This window comes from Phalacrocorax aristotelis, chromosome 15 (genome assembly GCF_949628215.1).
Source record: "Phalacrocorax aristotelis chromosome 15, bGulAri2.1, whole genome shotgun sequence".
NCBI classification, from domain to species: Eukaryota; Metazoa; Chordata; class Aves; order Suliformes; family Phalacrocoracidae; genus Phalacrocorax; species Phalacrocorax aristotelis.
The window spans coordinates 10,589,275-10,612,741 of record NC_134290.1 but is presented as its reverse complement, the minus strand read 5'-3'; the positions used below and the strand labels follow the sequence as shown (position 1 = coordinate 10,612,741).

Genomic DNA, 23,467 nt, shown 5'->3' with positions numbered 1-23,467 from the left:
GCTCAGGTCCCACAGGTGTGAAGCAAAGGTGTCAGTGGGAGCTGGGTTCCGGCATGGAAGGTACTTGACTGTGTGGTTTTTGTTTAAAAACTTGGGTTTGAAGGTGAGCTGCTTCTTAGGTGTTGCTTTTAAGGTCTACATTTAATAGCTGAAGTGCTTCTGAGTGTTTAGGGGGTGACAGAGACTGTCCAGCAGAAGAGGAACTGGTGCCCTGCAGCTGGCTCTGGTAGGAGTCCTGCTAGAACCTGTGTTTCTTGGTACCAATCAGACTGGACTTCCTTGTCTCAGCTCCACCAGCCCTAAAGACTGAACTTAACTAGACTCCATCTCTGCACTGTGAGAGGGCAAATCATGTTATCAAATGGCATTAAAAACTCCAGCAATAATGGACCTAAAAATTTTAAAAAATAAAGATGAGCCTGAGCAATGTGTTGCTGGTCCTTCTGAAGGATTGTGTGCAGTTTGTATGATATCTGAGAAAACATAAGACTGAGCTGATGTCATTTAGTAATACCTTTTTCTCTCCTAGAAGATACTTGGCTCTGGGAAGAGACATAGAGGAAATGTCTGACAGACTTGCACAACAGAGCAGCGCTTACTTGGTAAGTGAACTTAGCAGAGAGTGATGTGTGTCCTCATTGTGGCCAGTTCCGGGGAAGGTTAGTCTCTATTTGCTTCCTATGGCCTCTTTGCCACTGAGTTTGCTCTCTGCATTTGGCCCAGCATTAAGAAAATGTATCTGCTGTTAAAATTGTGCTTCTAAATGACTACCAAGAAAGGAGTTTTCCAAACTCTGCTAGTATTTCAGTGCGTGATCTGGAGTAAAACAGGCTGCCTCTCTGCATTTCAATTGATTACTCTTGAATAAAGTGGACTCTTAATGCTTGCCCACAGGGGCGTTAAAAAAATGCAAAATGTATTCGTAAATTAAAATGCTTGAATGAAAGGCTCTGGTATGTGTAATTGTAGACTATCACGTTAAGTAGGAAGGCAAAGTGTCAGGGGAGTTCCTGGCGTTACATGGAGCCTAGCTTGTCTCACTTAAATAGATTTAATAAGCTCTGCTAGAATTGAAGAAAGGTTGCATTTAAATGTATTTATTTGAATTTACATAAGCATACATCAAAAAGAAAATAATCCAGGCTCTTGGTTACTTCAGTATAGTTTTTGATAGTTAATACTTCATCCCTTCCAGCATATCATAAGATTCCTTTTCATGGTCTCAGCAGAACACAAGGAATTGAGCGAAAGGAGCTAAGCTTGTTACTCTGTGTCACTGTCTGGAGGTTCAAGGTAGAGCTCTGTCTGTGTTTCATTGGTTTTTCCATGTTCATGTGATGTCTGACACTCCAGTGCCCTTAGAAAGACAAATGACAAAGCCTAACAGAACAGAGATACCTTACTTGTCCTTAACTTTCAGAACTAAGCAGTGACCTTGATGAAGGTAGAGGAAACTGCTGCTTTGGGAATAGGTGATCATTCAGTGGTCAGTGCAGGGCTGACCAACGATCTTGCCCCTTTAATCTGCATTTTATGCTCTTGGTGTGAGTGAGAGTAGAAGACATGTGCTATGTACTCAAGGAGCTGAGAGTTATTAATGAGCAGGGGATGATGTGGGCTTCCTAGTGTCCCAGGGAAGCTGGGTGCCAAAGCAACCCTGGAGCACAGGTATCTGTATGATCACTGTACCCAACAACAGAAGATTCAGTCGAGCAGCCCTGTCCTAGTTGGGCTTTGGCTGCTGGCAAGTGGTGTGTTGCTAAGACTTGCCTGTTGGCCTGCCTTAATTAGGGCATTTGCCTCAGAAAGAGTCTCTTTCTCTCTCTTGGAAATTACCAGAGGCCAATAATTTAATCTTCCTGTGTCTCAGTTTCCCAGCTAATAAAATGGGGCTGCTCATCGTGCTCCCCTCTACTTACACAAGGCTTTATCCCTCCTGACAGCGAGCGTTATGTTCCAAGAACCAGCCCTTAACACGGCCAACTTGTACATCTTGGGTGACGTGGCCTCATCCGAAAAGCTAAGAAGAGCCCTTGGCAATCACAGTTGGAACTTAAAGGCCAGTCTGTGGTCAGAAACAAGAGCATGTTTTGTTAATACAAGCTACAGCCAACTCTGCCAGCTGTTTCCACACTTTAGCAAGTGTTTCCTACTCAAATAGGGAAAATGGTTGACAGGAACTGAACCAGATACAGCCATTCTAGCTAATGGTGAAGCGTTACACCCACAGAGAAGTTGAAAAAGATGCTAGATGTCTCCAATGCAGTATGTACCAAACTGCCAGATGTTTAGGATCCCTTAAGTCATCTAACAGGCCTTTTCAAGGCGATGTTACTCTTGAGTATCATGGCTCTCCTGAAAAAGCATTAAAGTGAACTAATTTTAGCTTTGAATTATGAGATTTTTCTCCAACAGAAGGTGTCCCTGAGGACATGAGGGTAGACTTTTATTTCCAAAATGTTGCCTTTGTATATTTTCAACGGATCATCTGGATGAAGTTCTAATGGCTGGTTAAGACCATCTGATTTATAGCAACAGCTGTTCACCTTTGTAGATGGGAAGATTCCTGGAGATACAAAACACATTTATGAACTTGATATTCCACACCAAGGGTCAGGTTTTCTTGCCTCATTTTTACACAGGTGTAAATCCAGATAAGCTCCTGTGAAGTCAATGAAATTGCTCCATGAAAGGCACGGAAATCAGAGTTGCAGGAAGTGGCAGATCAGTTATTTCTTTCTCCAGTAGGCTGAATTTTAGAACCCACAGAAATTGGAAGTGGTCAGGGTTAAGAAATGTACCTAAGCAGTGATAGGGTGTTCCTGCTGACTGATGGGGAGAAATGCTGATTTTTGCGTTACGGCTGGGAAGCCATTTCCTCACATGGCTGTAAAAGATGGCAATCAGAGAGCCCAAAATTAGGAAGTAGAAAAATGAAAGAATAATGAGAGGGGAGACACCTTTGGTGTCCTATTGTAGGTCTTTAATATTTTAATCCCTATATTTCAAAAGGTAGGGTTCCTACTGCTGAAACTTTCTGCAAAAAATTCTTTAATTTTCAGTATTGAAGTCTGGAAAAATAGTTGACCAGTCTCCACTTTAGGGTTAAAAAAAAATTAAAAGATGCTTTCAGCGTATTTTTTTCATCTTCAGCTCTTATTATTTTATTTACATTTTCCCCCCCCAAAAAAAAAAATCTTCAGAATTCTCCATGACATTTTCTTGTTTTGGTTGAGCAGATACTTTTTTTGATTTAAAAATAATAAATGTTTTACAAAAAGAAAAGTTAAGTGCCTCCAGATCCTACACAAGCTCCAACCCAAGCTCATCTTCTGGGACTTGCTTATGCTTTCTTAAGACAAAGTGTTGCTGGAGCAGTAGTATCCAAATGAACAATCAAGGCCGTATAACTTTATTATTACCAAATCTGCTGTATTTCACACATTCACACTCTCTTCACTTGCAGCTACTCAATCTACCTCTATGTTTTCCATAAAATACTCTTAGCGCTGAGCTGTTGATGCCAGCTCTGATCTAAAATTCTGTGATGATTAAGTGTCCTCCATACTCTACTAAATGGAATAAATAACATTATTAATTCAGTATGCAATTGTCTGGCTTCGGAACTTAATATTTAATATAATGTTATGGAGCTTTATTTCCAGCTACTGGATGCCTTCCCTTAATTTGCCTCTTCAGTCATCAGCCTGCAATAGCTTTGCTTGAAATGTTGTTCCACCTGAAGCGCAGAGAGGAAATTCCCCACTAAAACTGAGCCAGAGAATAGACACGAGCAACCGTTTGTGTTCCCCAGGGAGGCTCACAGGGCTCCAGACCATGTTAAGAGTACAGGTGTGGACCATGCTGGTGTCATAACTGTGGTAACTCAGGCTTGTTCCTGAGTCCATGTAAAGTTTTGTCGCTCATTCAACTTATGGTGGCCATGTGGTCCTAAGTTTCTTGAGAAACAAAGACAGAAGGTACCTGAACTCCACCAACATTAAAGTAAACTCCCAGAGGATCTGCTAGAGGTATGCTGTTGCTTTGGGTGGATATCTTTCTGGCACAGTTATAACATGCAATCAAAAAGTAGTGTTAAATCAGAGACCTGGGATTCTTCACAAATGAAAATCAATGCGATGAACTCACCCTGGTATCTTTTAAGCAGCCTGGATTCAAAGCGAATTGTTCAGCACTGGCTGCTGTGTGCCAAAACCTGCAGCTTTATTCATCTAAAATATTCCAGCATAAGAAAAGGTGATTCAGGATTATTATCTGCTTTGTCTGGTTTAGATCTTAAACTCCTGAGGACTGGTGCTGCCTTGCAGTGCCTGACACTGGGCCTTACTGTTGATCCAACCCATTCAGTGCAGTGGTAACAAAAATGAGCTCTTTACAGTAGTTTTGTCTTGTTCTGTAGGCCTGGACAATAGGCAATCCTCTTGTGTAAGGTTTCAGAGCTTTGGCTCACAAAGCACCTGATGATGGATTTTTATAGCCAATTTTACTGCTGGTGAGTTTCTGTTAGCAGAGAAATAATCTGAATCCGTGTATATGTGAAAAACACAGTTTACATCAGCTGGCATATTTGTGCTGGAACTTCTTATACAACCTAGAGATAGAAACAGGATGATTTGTATGATCTCCCTGGCCAGTCACAACTGTTTAATTGGAAAGGTTCAAAATTCCATCTAAAATCAGAGTGTGAAAGGTTTTTAAAAATGATAGGAAGTTATTTTCAGAGTTGACCTGGATTTGCACAGAACTAGTAATGCAAAGGCAAAAAACAGCTGGAGGTGTAAGTGGGAAGAGAACAGAGAAGGCTTCTCACGGGGATATTTTTTTTTCTTGAAAACAGGAGGGGAATGAGATATTGTTGCTTCAAATATCTGATGAACAAAGAAGGAAAGCATGAACTTGGGAGCTGGCAAGGCAGCCAGGTCAAGTGTCTGCCAGCATTAGTATGAGCCAAACCACTGGGCCTACTGCAGAAAAGGATGTTGCCACTGGTTATCCTGGGACCAGGCTGTGACATATGTGAACTCTCATGTGTCAAAACGTGACTGAACTGCTTTTTTCTTTTGGACACCCATGTCTTTGCTCTTAATGCAAATTTGTTCTTAACATGGTTCCACTGGAGCTTTATTCTTTGACAAGTGTATTTTAAGTGTCCTAGGTAAGGTTCTTCACGCAGAGAAAGGAAATCTGAGATGTGTCATTCTTCCATATTGCCTTATATATGTGCTAGAAAATATTAGAAATTAGGCAGTTTGGCAGCAGGAGTCTCGTCAAACCTGAACTCACAAAAAATCTGTAGCTTCAGTAGGATTGTTTATGGAAGATTTCTGATCAGAATATATAAGGCTACTTCAGTCTAGCCATTGATTTTAATTCAGAAACACAGGGAAGTTGCAAGGAAAACTTACATGCCATTTCCTTGAAAGGCCTTTTTCCTTTCTGCCTCAGGACAGGCATGCAATATCTTGCCCTGGGGTTACACAAATGCTTGCACTGAATGTATTAGAAGAATGTGTTTTACTTTTTTCCCCCCCTATCATAACAAAATGCACGTTCACAGACACATCCTTTCCATAAAGTGAAATGGTTCTTGGAAAACCGTTATGTTTCTAGTTGTGCCAGAAGCTCTATTTTCCACTGCTGTATCACAATATATCTTAACAGCATCATTCTCTCAGAAGTAGTTTTGCATTGCTGGTCTCTAAAACTCCCAAGAAAACCTACTCTGCAGCCAGGACTAAAAGGTACAGAAATCCATCAGATTTCAATCCAGGGCATACCTGGGAAATGTAACCATGATGTAGCATTGCTTGTGCATGACTTGTTCCTTGTAGCAGCTATATTGGGCTCTGGAAAAAATAGCACCCATCATTACTGCCAGCTTTCCACTACTCTTCTCATGTGCCCCTCTCCACTGCTGTCTGCATTTATAGTCCCAAAATGAATCCAGGGCCAGAATTGTTCCAATGTGTGTGTGTATTGCTTTGTATGGGAGATGGTAGAATACTGCCACAATTTTCCCAAGTATTGCGAGCTTTCCAACAAGTTCTGCCTGGTCACTGTAGCGAGGTCAAAGCATTGGCAAAAACAAACTTGAAGATGTCTTGTGCCGTTTCTCAATGAGTGTGGTTGGTTGGTTGTTGTCAAAGCATCAGCACTTCCTGCAGAATGGAAACAACAAGGTTTTGTCTAGGAAACATCAAAATGCCATTTCATTTTGGCCTTTGTGAAACCTTTTGAAGTCTTCCAGCTAAAAAACAGAAAGCTCCCCAGGCTTGAGTATGTGTTTTTGTTGGTACTTCACAACTGCCGAGGGCTAAAAAATACAAGAAAGTCCTGGGATCTGTGCTAGGAAGATGCAATAGTATAAGAACTCATGTTGCTTTGAGCCCTCCCCTACTATTCTCCAAAAGAAGCTTGATGGCAGATTTGTCATCCCAGCCACAAATGAGAAAATGTGGTGCTTCCATTGCCTGTACGTTATAGCAGCTTTACTGTAGTTGGTCAGGTTAGTTCATCTTCGCCCTGACTTTTTTTTTAATGCTCCCTGGTATATTTCCTTCTCAGAGGGAAAACCACCTGTTTTCCCAGCGTGCCACTATGTCTACATTTAAAAGAGGGAACATTGTATGAAGTCCTGCTCCTGTTCTCAACTGCCTCCCTGTATCAGGATGCCAATTTAGCCATGTCCCAACCAACTCGTGTCTGCTGTAGGTGCAGAAACTAAAAGAAAGTCCCTAGAGTGGCAATTGGTGAGAGCTCTTCTACCCTTAGGGTTGCACTGTATTGCATTTGTACACTGCTTTTGTCAGCAGTCATGGTAATCTCCACTGAAAGCTGAGCAAGCAAAAATCCCAGGCCAGCTGGGATGAAGGAACATTTTGTACCTGCAAGACTAAATGGGAGGGAGGGAAGCACAGGATGAACTGGAACTAAGATTGTGCTTTAAAGACTTTCTCATGTAATAAAAGCTTTCAGGCCTACTTGGGGGGCAGGATGCTGCACCACTAGATTTGCTCCTAGTACATTCTGGCTTGGTCCTTTTGAAGGACAGCAAGAAGAAGTTACTTTTGGTCTGTCTAAAAGCATCTCTAGGACACATGGGGCTCTTTAACTCCATGCAAGCAGCTTTTCTGAAGTTTGATGCTGAACAGTCTGTGCATGTGACAAGGCAATTACATTGGCCTGTGGCACTACTGTGTTCCTAGGCCATCTTATGAGCCACAGGAATGAAAAGCTCTGTGCCACGCAGGTCACTGAAGTCCAGTTGGTTGTGTCAGCCTCCTATCTTAAATAACAGGAAGAACAGATGACGTTCCAGTGGAAACTTCTTTACGAGGAAATACTGCAGATTCCAGATGTTTGGGATTTTTCTGCATATTTGTAAAGTTAAAATGTTCCTTTATAACTTGATCAGCGTAATTATCAGTACTAGGGTTTTGCTTTTAAACTGTATTTGAATTTTTGTGAATGCTGTGTGATTCATGTGCTAGTTGGTCACTCTCTACACCAGAGCCCAGAAGCCCTTGCCAGTGACAGGAGACAATGAACTTCCAACAAGTCAATCTCACAATATGTTGGTAAAGGTTTAAGTGATTTGTGTACTACTATTAACCAAGTGTCAGAGCCAATATTTCTCTTCCCTCTGCCCTCCATTTGAATCATAGCCTATACCAGTGAAAAACTTGACTGTTTTGTCCCTGAGCTGACTGGGAAAAAGGGTTTGTGTATATGTTTGCTAATTGGGGAAAGGTGTTTTATGTGGCTCCCTGGACCTGCTGTTCTTATTACATGGATTACTCCTCTGTAGATTTGAGAGTGTCCTATGAGCAATGAGTCATAACACACACAAGGCTTCCCTGGGGAGTCAGATGCAGACAGCCTTATCCAGAGCATCAGCTGTGCTTTCCTTCTCTTTCGATAGTCAGAGCAGAGGCCCAAGAGCCTATTCTGCATCCCTGCAAGGAAGGAGCTTTGCCTTCTATCAGCTACCTAAAGACATGTCTGGTTTTCCATTTATTCTGATGACATCTCATTTCCTTCTGCAGACCCCACCTATTTCTGCTTAAAAAAAAATATCACTGGTACTCCACTGCATGACCTAAAGATCTACTGTCCATTTCAGAAGATACTGCTCTTCTCCTTTGCCTGTCTACGGTACCAACATCCACCTTCTACATTTGGTTGCTTTGGTGGTCTTTCAGTGGCACATAGCGCAGAGTCTGAGGGGGTGGAGACATCTGAGCAGCATCAGAACTCAGATATCTTTTCCTTTGGTTTAGCACACCTGCCAGCATACAGTAGCCAGACATGATTTCTCCCTGCACACAGACCCATAGCATTATCACAAATATGTTAGTAAATCTCATTCCTTGCACACCATTTCAAAAGTGTCCTTACTGGTATGGGAAATTGGCCTTGCATGTGTCCAGAAGGGGATGGTTGAGGCCTGATTGCCCATTCAGCCCTTAGCTTTGCCCATTTGTGCTGGTTTCTGATGCCCAGTTCCCACTCCCCCTGTGCCCTTCTCTTGGGCTGGAGGGGACAGTAGGACCAGGAGAAACTAGTTCCTTTGAGGGGGTGATGGGACAGGACAGGGCTGGAGTGCAAAATTTAACAACTCACAACCCCCTGACCGGCAGTACTGTGTTCAGGAAGACTTCTCTCTCCACAGGGGCTGGTCTGCTCTCTTTATCCACCCTCTGACATGATCCTATATCCAGGCTTTTAAGAAGAAAAAAGAAACAGAACTGAAAGCTGCTATTTTTAAACTCTGCCTTTGGCTCTCTTTGCAGCACTCTGCTTTCCTCCCTGTGATTCAAACAGTGTTCTTTTGAGAACTAGGCACCAGGGCCCTGCGGTTTCCTGGTACTTGGAACATAAAAATCTCCTAATTCTTCTCTCACAGCAAGCTTCAGAGGCTGGGGAGTGATTGATATTTTCTATCGCTTCATTAATAGTCACGGCACAGTAGTTTCCTAATCTGTTTTTGCACCGCTTTTTATTTTGAATAATTTGTCTTCCAAATTTTCACAGCCCTCCATGTCACAAAACGAATGCTGTTTGTTCCCCTCTTGCCTTTTAACCAGTGGGTTGCGATGTTCAGGAGCCGATCAGGCAGAGCTGTCTGAGATCTTGGAAGCCAGGGGACCTGCCTCAAGGAGCTTCCTCATGTTTGTTTTAACAAGCTTGGCAGATATACTGGAGATATGTCTGAGTGATTTATTGCTGGGATAAATTGGGAGTAACTACTGCAAGGGAAAGTCTCCTCCTATTACTCTGGCACCCATCGTGTAAGAGTTGCAATGCTGTCTGCAAGTGCAAAAGATAAAAGATAAGCCACGCCCCGGAGAATCTGCAATCTGTGCAGCCAAAGTGGAAGAGAATCGAAGGCAGAAGGTACTTGAGTCTCAGGTACCACTGCCGCAGGCATTGATCACTGGTAGAGACCATCTCTACCTACCCCTGTATGGTGCTGCCCTAGTCCAGCCCCACCACTAAATTAGGGATGCTGGCTGCATGTGGATGTTGTGGGTGGGTCTGGAAGATGCCCTAGATCCTGAGGGAAGAGTGGGGCATTAAAGTCTAGTTCACTTCTCTGCAAGGAACGTCTGTTGAGAGAACTGATGATGGCCGTGCTCAGAGCTACTCAGCAATTTGGACCATATCACAGACCTCTCTGCACCACTGCTTCAGGCCCTGCTGTTTGTTCCTTTTGGTTCATGTGGTCTTTAAGCAGCATTTTCCAGTCTTGTATGTAAAATGAATTTGTCTCAGCTGGTAACCCACAGTGGTAATTCCCCTGCAGGCTGAGGGCTCTGTCTTACTTGCATGTGTATCAAGTGGATAGCACTCAATATGTGTATTTGTGCACTTCATACAGATAAATAGTGTACCACAACTGCAGACCTCTCAGTGTGGAGAGTATATGTGGCTGTGGGTTGGTAGTCTGCAATGGCCCAACTAAAGTGAAATCTGGGGCCTTTTGGCAAAGGAGAACTTCAGCCTTTTTCCTGAGAGCCTCTGCTCACTGCCATCACTGTGCACAGTGAGAAAGCCTGTGCCGCAGTCCATTTTCCCAGCTTCGTGTCCACCCTTGGTGCTCCCCTTCTCCAAATCAGACCTGCTTCAGCGTCCTCTGTGACTAAGACAACCCGCCTCTCCCATGGAGAAGAGGCACAGGACTGATCTACTTGGCAACCAGCGTGGAGAATCTGTAATGTCTCAGCTGTTTCTCCATGCCCCATACACACCTTCACCTATCAATTCTAGTCCAGGAAATTATAAGTTTAAATGCTGGATATGAGACCTATTTCTGGTGGTGAATGAGGTATTTGGGGCACAGGAACTAAGAAAATCCCTGGCAGAGAAACAGGGCCAGGGGAAACCTGGAATGTCTCCTTCTGGCCATGCCCTTCCCCACCACATCCTCAGGGATAAAGCTATCCCAGATAAAGGTAGAAAATGCAGTGGGACACATTTACCAAGGGGCTTGGGCATGAGCACATGCAATGGGGGGAAAACGAGGACAAGGGCTTAGCTGTTGTGAGGCAACTCCTTGCTACCGCGCTGTTCAAGCTATGTCTCCTCATTGCCTTGTAAACACCTGGAACTTTTACCTGTAAATGAGCTGACTGTCCCAGGTTAAACAACTCGCTGTGCAGCTGGGACTCTCTGGCATGCCTGCAATAATCCTGAACTCGCTGTAAATTGCTTTTTCATTCAACCCAACTTGGAAAAAAGCAGACAGGCTGTAGTCTAAACACCCCAAGAGTCTGTATTTGCTTTGTTCCTTATGTGTTCCAGCACACTCTGCTCCCCGGTGATTTAAAACAATGTGTCTTTGTGCTTATCTCCTGGGTTTGGCAAGGCAGTTTTTACCTCTTAGTTTTTGTCTCAACAGGAGAAATTGCTGTCTAACTGATCCTTTGTGGACTTCCGACCAAAACCATCCAGTGCAGCATATGGTAAGTCATTCAACGTTTTATAAACTCAGACCCTCAACTATAGCTATTTATGGGTGGAAACTGGAACATCAACAGTTTCTTTTTGGTTACAAGGGTAATGAATTCTGGCTTATGTTATTATGACATCTCAGTTTGGGTTTCTCCAGCCCTTCCTTAGATTATAATGCCTTTGACTTTACATTTGTTGCTTCTGGTGCCTTCCACGGCAGCTTAGCACTGTGGTGTGTCAGCGAGGGAAGAATCTCAGCCACACTACCCTTGCTCCAAAAAACACAGGCCCTTATTACTTATGTTAAAGGAGAAGGTTTGTGCCCCGATGTTACACGTGGCAACAGTGTATGAGGACGTGGCTTTGGATGATCCTATCTATTACTGCACTGATGTACCCATTCTTAGTCATGTCATCCTCTGAAGAAAAAAAAGGGATGAAAGAGTAGATAAATGAACATGGCTTGTGGGATGGCTTTGTTTAAGTTCTCTTCACTCTAGCCATCAGCAGTTGACTGATGCCTGCAGTGAGGAATAGTTGGGACTTACTGCAAGCTCAGCAAGTGAGGGATACACTGTACAGTGCTGGAGAGAAACTGCTGGCAACCTCCATGCTAGTGCAGAGAGCAGGACTGGTTTTGCTATACCAGGATATTTCTATCACTGCAGTTACGCATCTTTCAGCCTGTGATGTTGTTCTGTGCTATGTGGCTGTACCACCACTTTTGATACTGGTGTGCCCTAATTCCAGCACAGGTTTAGGAGGTAAAACTTTCATAGTTGTTTGGATCATATTAATTTTCTCTGTGTATCTACTTCTGGTATCTCAAAATGGTTGTCATGCATTGTAGGGATCACTTGGAAACTGGGTTGACTCTCTGAAAGGTGAAACGGTATCTGCTTGGGAGACTGACCCACCTTCTTCCCTGAGGAAGTGCTTCCAGGCCACTTTTGGGAGAAGGTGTCTGGGTTTGCACTCCCATTAACAAAGGAGGTCCCCAGCCTGTTGGACTCTTCATCCAGCACCTCCTGCTAGCACTTCATGGACCATGCATGTTATGCAAATGTTTTTTATTACTTCCAGACATGAGCTTTTCTTGAGTTTCCTTTGTGGTTAGTGCAGCCTGTCTGTAGTTTAAAAAAACAGTTCAGCTCTCTTGCTTTTGGTGTTTTGTGTAGTGCTACACTCAGCTGACCATTGTAAATGTGTTGCTCTTGCTTTGCACCTAATTTTTCCAAAGTCTGGGGCTTTGGAGTCTCTTAGTTGTTCCAAGATGCACCTACTTTCTCAAGAATCTTTATTTTGGGTGCAGGGAGAAAGAGTGAATATGAGAGATTCAAGGGAAATGAGTAAGATGGAGCAGAACAGTCTATACAAGTAGCACTATGGCTTGGAGCTCTCCTCCTGACTTCAAGGGTTACCTGCTGCAAGGAGACACAAGGAACTCTGGACCAGGTGAAGTGAGGAGGGCTCATTTCCAAGGAGACCTGATGCATTATGCTGCACTAAAAATCCATCCAAATACCAGTCCAACAGCCATCTCTCCAAATTCTTCCTTGCCACAGCCAAGAACATATCTAGAGGGACATGTTCAAATGCAGCTGTTCTGCCTGATAGTTTTCCTTGTTTTGACACAGCTTCTTGCAGGAATAACTCTAAGGAATGGATTGCTCTTCACCCCAGGTTTTCTTATACAGTGAGGAGCTATAAGGAACTAACAGTTCCTTACACTACCATTACACCTTGCAATGGGCTGGAGAAGTCAGGGCAAGCCCAGGAGGAGTGCAAAGACAAAAGCAAGAAAGACAGACCCTTACTCCTAGTCCAACTTTCAACATTGTTGTTTCCAGCGTAGCATTATGGGTGCATCTGTGTGAAGTATGATGGCAAAAGCCATGTGGCTTAAAGTGTGCAGCCCAAACCCAAGAATTATCATCTTCAATAAATCTGCCAGTAAAAAAAAAACAACCTGCCCCACTCTTTTTTTTCTTTTTCTTTTTGTTTTGTTAAAGGTCAAAATGTGCCGGGACAGCATTTAGCCTTATATATTGACATACTAACACCAAACATGATCTGTCTCTTAAAAGCAGAGTGTGGACTTATTAGAGACAAAACAAGACTCGGACATTGGCAAGGAAGCACTCTCCATGCCTGACTGAGCTAACATTTCCTAATTGCAACCAGAGAGCTTACTCTGTGTAAGAGTTTAAAAACATTACTTTTTTTTCCAAATCATAGTGGTTTGCCCCTGTGAAAGCTATTTCCCTCATTGTTCATTCTTCAGAATAATTACCAAGTAGCAGCATTTAAAATTTCTCTTTGCTTCCTCTTTTTTCTTTTTTCTTTTTTCATCTTTTTGATGTGTGTCACAATTTCAGCTCTGTAGCCATCCTGCTCTTGGGTTAACCAAGCAGAGAAGGTCAGAACCCTGCGATGCTCAGAGCTGGGCCAGGGAAAGGGGGTTACCTTGGCATGGAGTTGCCTTTAATCCATGGCCTTCATCTTTTCTGTTAGTCTCTGGGCTTTGACTCCCACAGCCAAGGAAATGTGTACTGGAGTCCAGATTTAGTGTTTTGCACTTGGGACAAAACCCTTCCCTCTAACATTCCTGCATTTCTGAGTTCTGCCTAGTAGCAGAATTAGAATGAGCAAAATACCACAGGAAAGATGATGCTGAAAGAAGTATTTATTAACTGTCTTACCAGATGCAGAATGGTAGAAAGCATATACCCCCCAGATACATCTAGCTAAATTTAAATGAAGGTCATGAATCTGCAGAGGTCCAGCACAGCTTTTCTGACTACGTGCCCAATAGATGTGCTCTTGCTTAAGCGTATCCCATCTCTAATATAGACGTTGCCTTACTGAACTCAGCATTTTTCCCTTCCAATCACCCTAATTGAAATTCAGCAAGAATTTCAATTTCAGCTAAGAAGCTAAGAGCTTATGTTTTCAAGGAGGGTTTCTAGTTTTAAACATTTCAGTTTGGGGAAGTCTGAATCTTGAGAGACCAAACTTTTCAGCAAGTACCTTCCACCTGAAAGTTTGGTGTCTCTTGCAGTGTCTGGGGATGGTTCTGCCAAGTCACTGGTCACTTTGGGACATGGAGTAGTGAGGTCTTTAGGCCAAAGTCAGGCTCTCCTGGAATTCTGTGGCAGTTTGCCCAAGAACAGCAATGGGCAGTTTCTTAGGCCTGATTTCAAAAGGTAGCAAAAACAACACGACCAGTTTAAGAACATGTCACATCCCACTGGTCTGTGTGCATGCTTATCTTTAATGATGGGCTTTCAGAGGATCTTGGATAAGAACCAAAAGGATAGCTTTGAAAATTCACTCATACGGAATAATTATATTTAACCTATGCTGTCAGTTCACACCATATCATCTTAAAGAATAATAAATAAGTAGTCAACATTCTTACAGTAACCTTTCACTATTCAGTACCAGGAGGTGAGGGGACATGTGCCTTCCCAGACATCAGGTACGCCTTGCTGGTTGTGGGAGCGTTTAGTTTTGTTTTTAAACTTGACAGTAGCAGTGGGGGGATGAAGTTAAAATGCAATCATTCTGAGTCAAATGGTAAGGCCTAGGAAAACAGATGTGGGGTGTGTGCCATGAGCCAAGATCAACTTCACAAAACTCAGAAGATTAGTTCTACAAAAACTAGAGGGGGGAAAAAGTTATCCAGTCAGTGTTGTGATGGATGGGAGCAAGGAAATAGCTCAGAAAAGTCAAACAACAACAGAATCTGCAGCACAAAAATGTTAATTTTCTGGTGCCATTATTTTGTCATAGGTAGGAAACTCTTTCAATAGTATCGAAGGGTATTAATTACTATTGTCCTCTGTCCCCCCATTTTATGTCAGAGGATTTTATTTCTCTGAATTGCTTCTGCACTCATCTCCAGAGCTAAATTGCCCTCCTGTTTAAAACCCTGACCATATAGGGCTAACCTTTGTCTCCCATTTCCCTGGGACTTTTTGTTGTTGTAGCAGCTCTTTTATTTTTTCTGTCAAGGAAACACAAATAAAATGTTTCACTTCAGTCAATATTGGCAAAGTATAAAACTTTGGGACCATTGAGCTAACCACAAATTTTGCAAACCAATTCAGCACTAGATTGTATTTACCTGTTTTGTTTCTGGTCTAGCTTCTGCATCCAGGTTGTGTTTCTTATGGTGCTGCTCTACATCATGTGTGTCACTGTATTGGGGGCACCTCATCAAAAATCAGGGCTAGTCAAGGAGCTAAATGCTTTTTCCCCAAAGCGACTAATAATTTTGAGGCATTTAAGCACATGCACCACATATTCATCATCTCCTTAAAATGGACCAGCTCAGTGCACCTCTTTTGAGTGCCTTGATGACTGGTTTCATCATAGTCAGTCTTTTTCTGCTGACTTCAGAAGCGTGACCTGGAATACAGTTTTCATGACAGCTATTCAAAGGACCCAATATTCTCTACCCTATTGTCACCGTTTTAGGTGCTACCTCTGAGAGTCAGAACAAGTTCAGCTAGGCCAGCATAACTGTAATAAACTCTCTCAAGCAGGTATTGATTTCTACCTTCCAGAGTGCCAGAAATCATGATGGGATCAGTGAAAGAAGCTTTTCATATTCAGTACACTCCATGAACTCTCTCTTTCAGCTTTTCTGAGTGCTTTAGCTGTGCCCTGCCAGAGAGGGAGATGTGCTTCTATCCCCAGTGTCTCATCTGGTTCTCACCATATACCTATTGGGCTCATGGAGACCTGGCTGAAAACACAAAGTGTGTCAATTATTTCCTGTGTGCTACACTGTAGTTTGAAAACTTTGCTTTTTGGCTGTGGATCAGCAGTTGTCCCCATGCCACAGGTCTCTCCTCAGCACAGAAAAGGTCACTAACTCCATCCCCTGCTCTGGCTTCTCTCTTAAGTTTCCTTTTGTGAGTGCTCTGTAAACGTGCATCAGCTTCAAGCCCTAGCCAGCCAGGCTGCCCATAACGAAGCAAGCACCTTCCTGTTAGCATCAGTGTGTCTCTGGCTGTGTTACCAGAAGCACCTCCCACAGCAAATTACCCCTCTCTGGACATCTTCCTCGGATTAGCCAGATCTGTTGTTTTGAAAACCCATGCCACAACACAGTCTTATTCCAGAGGACTCTCTCAACTGTTTCTGAATAGTATCTGGAAACATCACACAGTCCTCACAAAGGAAAATGCAAGTTCTTTGTAAAAGTCACCCATGGCAACTTCAGCTTCTGCATTAAAAATCCTTGTGTGTTTTGCATCCAGATCCTTGGTTGTCATTGTTGACACTGTGAAGGAAATCCTCCACTGCTGTTCATGGGGAGAAACCCCTAGTCTGAGCACCACATTTTCCTGGAAGCTACGCAGTGCTTGCAAATATTATTCTGTTTATTTCTCTAACACATCCACTGAAAGCTCAGAGCAGTTTTTCAAGGCTTCCCACAAGCTAAACCAAGCCAAAGGTTCCCTGGCTGACAATCATCAATAATATTGAGCTTCTACTTAAACTCTGCTGTCCTTAGATGAATTGACAGCTCTTTTCTTCCAGGGTAAGGTAACATCTTTGCTCCAAAAAGATGAGGTGCCTGTTGCCTGGTGTCCCCTGCCTTTTTTGAAGCTTTTCAGAGAAGCAAAGGAAGGTGTTGATCTATTGTCCTGAGTCATTAATAGAGCATGTGGTTTGGAGCTGCTTTTTTTTTCTTCCCCATCAATTGTATATTGTTCCTTTCAATCTTCTTGTATTTAGATATCAACATCTTATAAACATTGTGTTTGCTGGGGTGCAGAACTAGAGAGAAAGCTTTTCTGGGGCCGAAACTAGAATTTAGACCCAACTTGATCTTTGCAGCTGGTCACTAGCTGTAAGAGTAGTATAAAGTGGGTTTTGGTTCTTGGGGGGGGGAGGGGGGTTTGAGGGCGGAAAGGCTGTTTTGGTTTGGGGTTGGTTTTGGGCGGTTTGGCCGGTGGTTTCTTGTTTGGGGGGGCGGGGGGGGGGTGTTGTGGTTTTGGTTTTTCTTAATAAAAAGGTACCAGCAAAACTGCAACAAAACCCTACTCAGGGGAGCCATACCTCTGAGTCTGGATCTGGCATTCCCCATTCCCTCCTGGTGGACATTGGTGCCTTTCTGAGAAGGCCTCAGCTGCAGCAGGCTTATTACTTTTGTGTAGGGACTCCCAAGGATCACCAAGGTCTGAGCTTGTTCCAATTTCCTCACAGGATGGAGATGCTACAAGAACCTTATTTACCTGTAATCTGAGGAAAGGCAGGTCCTGCCTCCCTCTGTCTTCCTACTGGCACCAACTCTGCTCAGCTGGACCAGTGCTTCTAGGGTTGTTACAGGACCAAGTACCACCAAGGTAGAACTCAGCCTTACAGCTCTAAGGAGACACTTTCTCAGAGGCCATAGAAACAAAGCCCTTCCAGCCTCAGCCATAAGCACAATCCTGGTTGCTGCATCTTCTTGTCCTGGGTGAAAGGAGGGCAGATCCCTGTGCATCTCTAAGCTTTGTGCTCCCAGTGCTCTAGGCAAGAGGCTCAGAATGAGTCTTGCTTGCTCTCTGTGAGCTTTTACCCCACAGAGAGCAGTAGTTAAATCCTGCAGCCTAGAAATCCTTTGGACTTTACTGTAGGCTGTAAAACAGGCTGGGGAGACACTGGCCTCTAGTTGTTTGTCTCCAGAGGTAAACCACTGTTCATGCACTCCTAGCCTCTAGTTCTTATGATGAAATTCCTTTTCTGTGCCAGAAAAGAAGCAGCTCCAGCCGATGGAAAGCTCATTTGCCATGCTTGTGCTGTGGGCTGATTTTCCTCCACAGTAGCACCCGGCATCTGGCTGAAAAGCATGGCAGATGAGGCCCAGCGGGCTCAGTAAAACCCCTCTATCCCTCACTGGAATGCAAGACAAAAGAGCTGCATCTCTAATGGACAGCTCAGGCTCATATCTCTCTCTGAGGAGAACCATTACAAAAATATTTCCCAGATATTTGGCTGGGCATCTCACAAAACTATCCAGTTTCATGATGCTAATTTTCCCATTGTCTAGACAGTTGCAAATCCAGACAGCATTATCAGTATGAACCTACTGCACACACACATACAAATAAAAGCCCGTTTTCTACCCATGGTATTTACAGGTATGTTCTTATCCATGAGCTTCCTAGTGGTAAACTTCTGCAATGCTCCAAAGTGCCTATGTAGATCTCTCGGGGTCCCTGTTCCCCCAGCAGGGCTGGCATTTGATTCAAGCAACGCTGAACTGTGTAGATGCTCTGAAGGTTGAACTGGAGGATCTAGCCCCTCACTGCCTACCTTCTCCTGCACCCAGAAGAAAAACAAATTGTGCTCAGGGTTGGACAGTGCTGCAAGCCAAGCCTGCATGTCCCTCCTCAGGACAGAGTCTCCTGCCACAGAGGTGTTCCAAGGATGAAAATGTTCTTTTGCGGTTTCCATGCTGGAAACGTACATGGAAAGACATTCTGGGGCTGTAGTCATGTAGATGACATCCTGCTAGTCTCTCCTGATGATAAAATGGTCTGTGGGGATTTGTTCCCTCTGTCTGGCTTGAAATGTTAAGACCTGCGTAGAGGAACAGCACATTCTTGTTCTGCACATCAGAGGTGCAAGCCTACATTTTAAGGCAGGCTGTAGCACCTTCCCCAGACTTTGGCATAATCGGTAGCTATATTTATAACTCCTCTGTGATGCCAAGGGGCAAAAATATAGTAGGAACAGGAGCTGTATTTACAAAGTAATAACTTCTGGATTAAGATACTTAGCCAGCAGCAGCATTTCCCCTCCTTTCTCTTCTCTAACCTGCTGCAGAGTTCTTCACTTTCTTCCCAGGGCCTCTTTCCACACGTGCATGGTTTTCCTGGACCACTATAGTGGGGGTAGCCCCTCACTTGCTGGGCTGTTTAAGCAGCCCAGGTTCTGTGCCCATTTCTTTGAAAGGCAGAGCAAAGAGTGACCCAAGTGAAATACAAAGGGCTTGACTGCAGCTCCTTTCCAGCTTTTTTGGAGGGCACAGGGAGTGGGGAAGAAGCTGTCCCTGTGCTCATGGGATGTGAATCTTGCCAAGCATCTCTTGATTATGCATGGGATTACCAGAGTGAATCCCTGTGACTGAGGAAGCAATATTGTTCTACTAATGAGAGTCCAGGACTTGTAGTGTCTGAACAGCAATGATTTTGGTCTTTCCCTGGTAAGGACCCCAGCCAGGCCTGGGTGATCTCTTTCCAGGCACCCCTACTGGCTCCTGAAGGCAGACAAAAGGGAAGGAACTGAAATAACCACAACATGGTGGGTTCATCTTCTGCCTTGGAGATATCTGTTACCAGAGCCTGGGAGCTGTGGGCAGGGAGAACCTAGTGGGACCTGAGCAGAGCTGAGCTAATGTCCCAGACAGCCAGTCCATGTGGGAGTGGAGGAGAAGAAGGAAGAGGTCCTCGTTCAAAATCTGTGAGGCTTTGCAGTTAAAGTGCAGGGAAGAGAGGGCTGGAAAAGTTCTTTCTTCCTCTAAGATAGCTGTGGTCTGTTCCCCAGCTGGACTCTCACTCTGTCTGCTCTAATCCACATCTTCCCTCTGATCAGCAGCTGGGTTTTTTACATACTCAAATCTGATCTCCTTAGTTTGTCCTGTGTGTCTTTCTCAGTTTTCAGGACTCCAAGTTTCCACCATGTAAATTTTACAGTAAAGCACCCTACTTGCCCTCCTGTAACTAAAAAGGGGAAGCACTGTGGCTCTAATAATAGCAGACAGTCCCAAGAAGTCTTCTAGTCCAAAGTATTTTGCAGAAGGCTGGCCACATCAGCAACTTCACTGCCACAACTCTCATTGTGAGATCTGACTTAATGAAAACAGAAAAAATCAGCCCCATTCAAATTTTATGTCCATGAAACATACCCAGCTGTAGGCAGGTGGCCATGTCTGCCAGGACACTGTTTAATATGAAAGGAGAGGGCGTTTCTGAAGGTCTACACCACAGCAAAAACAAAGAGCTTCCTTAGATTTTTATATGCCCTTTTATATTTTGCTTAAATATTAACTCTGGGTCCATCCTCACTAACTCACAGAGCCACAAGGTAGTGGGACTGGAGATAAGGAAATAAGAGCCCCTGGAAACCAAAGGTGTGTGATCCCTTACACACCTGAAATATAGGACAAATGATACAGACACAGGCAAAGTAAATTCATACTTCGAATTGTGTACGTGCTCAGGTATTCAGTCTTTCTAATCACAATGCAGATTTGCAGAAAGTTATCTGAGGCTGGTTACAATAAATTTACCTAACATAATCCTTAAATCTGTGATGCCTGGGAAATGCATGTACTTAGTTATTCTGTGCTCTTCTAATAGAAGTAATGAGAGCAGATATCTACTTAAATTTTCTTAACAGGTCTCTGCAGACGAGTCCCTGATGGACTTCGCTCTGCAGTTCTGCGTTGTGGGTTTATCAGTAGGCACTTGCTTCAGTCCCTATACTCGATAGCACTACCACCTGCTGATGGACATATCTGAGCACAGATGTGCTTCGATCTGTGCAAAGTCATTCCCAAGTAGGTCTCCATGCCTTTGGGCACCCTTACTAGACATGGAATTTTGTGCACAGAGCTGCTAAGAGCAAGCTATTGCTCTTTAACTCCATGCTTGAATCTACTTGAAACCATGCTAGCATCACTCTAGGCCAGAAACAAAATATCAGGCCCTAAGATTTGAGGGGATTGTCCTACTCCAGTGACAGCCCTCCCGCATGCTCTAGAAGGGCTGTGCCTTTGGCTTCAGTGGAGTGGGAAGGAGTTATTTACCCAAAACCAGTTGCATTGGAAGGATGTGAACCTGAAAAGTGTTTGACTAACAGATGCCCAACAAGGTCATCAGAAAGACAGGTCCAATGAAAGGAGAGGCAAGGCTTTTTTAACAGGTGTGTAGAATCACCGTTGAAAGACATTGTAATAACCATTTCTAAGACTATGAATATCCCTGAGGAAACCCCGTTTTGGCAGTAGCCCGGCCTTCTGTTTCCCATCAATTGTAGCTTTGTCTCTTTTGAAGCCCCCTGCTGCAAATGAGCAAACACCTGGCTGAGAAAAGATGAATGGAAAACATTGCCTGTGCTAGAGAGGTAATGGCAAATCCCATGGCAGGAGGAATAATAAACAGGAGATTATTGATATAACTGTGCTAGTCTCCGATAGGTTTTCCACCAGGCATGTAGAAGCACCTACAAAAGAGGCATTGTCTCTACTGTCACTGCAAGGAGAATGGGGAAAATTAGTTGTGCTTTGCCCTCCAACCCAGTGCAAGACAGATGGGTTTGTGTCTGGTGAACAAAATTGATCAGTATCAGCAGAATGAGGAACGAGAGGGTAAGAAATCACTGGGCTGTGAATTCTGAGGATCAAAAGGTGGTATATTGTAGCTAAGTGTCCAACAGGCTGTTGTTCATTAGCCAGACCCCTGCTCTAAATCTTAGGTGATAGGCTAGGGATTGAACTGCAGGCTTGAGTCTGATGGCTTAAGTGCATCAGACTGATGGCCTAAAGCCCCAGTGCCTGCCTGCTAACTGTCCATTTTGCATCTGCAACAAGGTGCAGATTTATCAGTGTACAGGAATCTGTGCCATGACCTCTGTCACTGCCCAGGCATGTGAAGATTTTAAGAGCATTGTACTGATTGATTGTGTTTGTTTCTAACAGGAATGCAAATTTAGGCCTGTATTTGTGCTGTTGCAAATGTCCAGCTCTGCAAGTGATACAATACAGAGGAGACTCCTTGAGGGCAGGTCATTGTGCTCCCTGCCTGAGATCCTTCTGTGACATTGCTTTACTAGGGAAGAAGGCAGGGCAGCTTCCAAGGATATGAATATCCTGTTTCTAGGGGCTTCACAGAAACCTTTTCTGAGACCCCAATTACAATCTCAACCTGATCAAAAGGGATGAGGAAGGGTGTATCTCACCAATACATACACCCTAAACTTTTGAGCATTTGCAGACAGGTTTTGCAGTGTTTGAGCACCTCTTCTCCAGCCTCTCTCCCCTTGCTTCCCTGACTGCAGATAACAAGCACTTTAGTTCCAGTTTGACTGCCTGATTCTTGGAAACCTGATGCAGACAGCAGACTGTTCTTCTAAAATGCTATAGAAAAAAGAAAGGTGGGTGGGAGGGAGGGAGGAGGAGAACAACTATTTCCTTCCTGCAGTGAAACTCGATCCTTTTCAACTTAAAAATAGGAGGAAAACAAATTCCTGTGGGACCTGCTATAAAAGGGTTTGACAGTTGCCTACTTGCTGCCCCACCTCCCAGAGCTCCCCATTTTTCTGATGTCTTGGTACGAGCCCTCTTGAACACAAATGCAGATCTGTTGACTGCAGTCCTGGTGCTGGGGAAAGTGGCTCTGCTCCATGCTGGGGGTCAGCTGCAGGGGAGTGTAATGCACTCTGACAGGTAGCAAAGCCTAGGATTAACTGTTCTTTGTGTGGAGCTACCATGCGAACAGGTTTTCCTGGGTCTTTTTTTCCTTGCTAGACATTTTCGTCCATACCATTATAGTGGTGCCTAGGATTTCTGAGCTTTTTTGCAGGCCATGTCAAGCCAGGAACCCCACAGGAGAAATCACACAAATAGCTGCCAGAGCCCCCATCTGTGCTTGCATCCCCTCATGGTGGTCCACTAAGCTGTGGCTAAGCCTGTTTCTGTGGCACTAGGAGGAGGGGGAGCTCTGGACACAGCTTAATCAGGCTGGATTGCCCGATCAGGCTAGTTGGCTCATAGCCACCGCCATCTCCCTGTTCATACCTGCTGCTGAACTTCTGCTTTCCCCTCTCTTCCCACCCATCCTCTCACCCCTTTCTGCATCACCGCCTGATTTCAGCACTGAGAGAGTGCCGCAGACCCCAGCATAGCCACCTGCCCCCCTGCCAGGTTGCTCTCTCACCTGTAAGTCCTGCTCCCTCCTTTACTTCACTTTCTCACTCCTGCTCTCTGCTACCCTCTCCCTGCTACATCCCCCCTCTTTCAACACTCTGCATTGACAGGGTAGGGCTGAAGGCAGCTGGAGAGACAGGTTTTCTTGAAGCTCCTGTTTCTTTCTAGGGATGAGAAAATAAAGCTTTAGGAGGCAGAAGAGATAGCCAGAAAGACTTTTTACATAATGAGCCAACAACATTGGCAATGGCAGCCCCAGCAAGAATGCTGCTGCCTGCAGTTCTCCTGTCCTGGGCGTGCTATCAGACCTGATGTGGCCTGGCCCCATGACAGGCATTGATTAGGGCTGTGCCGTCCTCTGTCTCCCACCATCAGCCGATGCTGCTATTGTGAGTCACTTCAGCTCTTGGCTCCAGTCAGTGCTGAAAGAGGGAATGGCTCCCAACAGGAGTGATTCACCATGCCTCACCAGCCTTCTTTAATCTGCTTCCAGTCAGAACACCTCAGGGTTGGAGCCCTGGAGCAGAGCAGCTCCAATGCTTTCCCATGGCCTCTCTGCAGAGC

At 44.3% G+C, this 23,467-nt stretch overlaps 1 protein-coding gene across 1 annotated transcript in view; it reads left to right on the top strand.

The window, feature by feature from the left end:
* Positions 1-23,467, top strand: part of CCDC92 (coiled-coil domain containing 92) — a 139,594-nt gene that overhangs the window by 65,361 nt on the left and 50,766 nt on the right. The window contains exons 9-10 of the mRNA XM_075110347.1: positions 530-602; positions 10,922-10,985. The gene's annotated coding sequence lies outside the window, so the exon portion shown is untranslated. The remainder of the gene's footprint in view (positions 1-529; positions 603-10,921; positions 10,986-23,467) is intronic.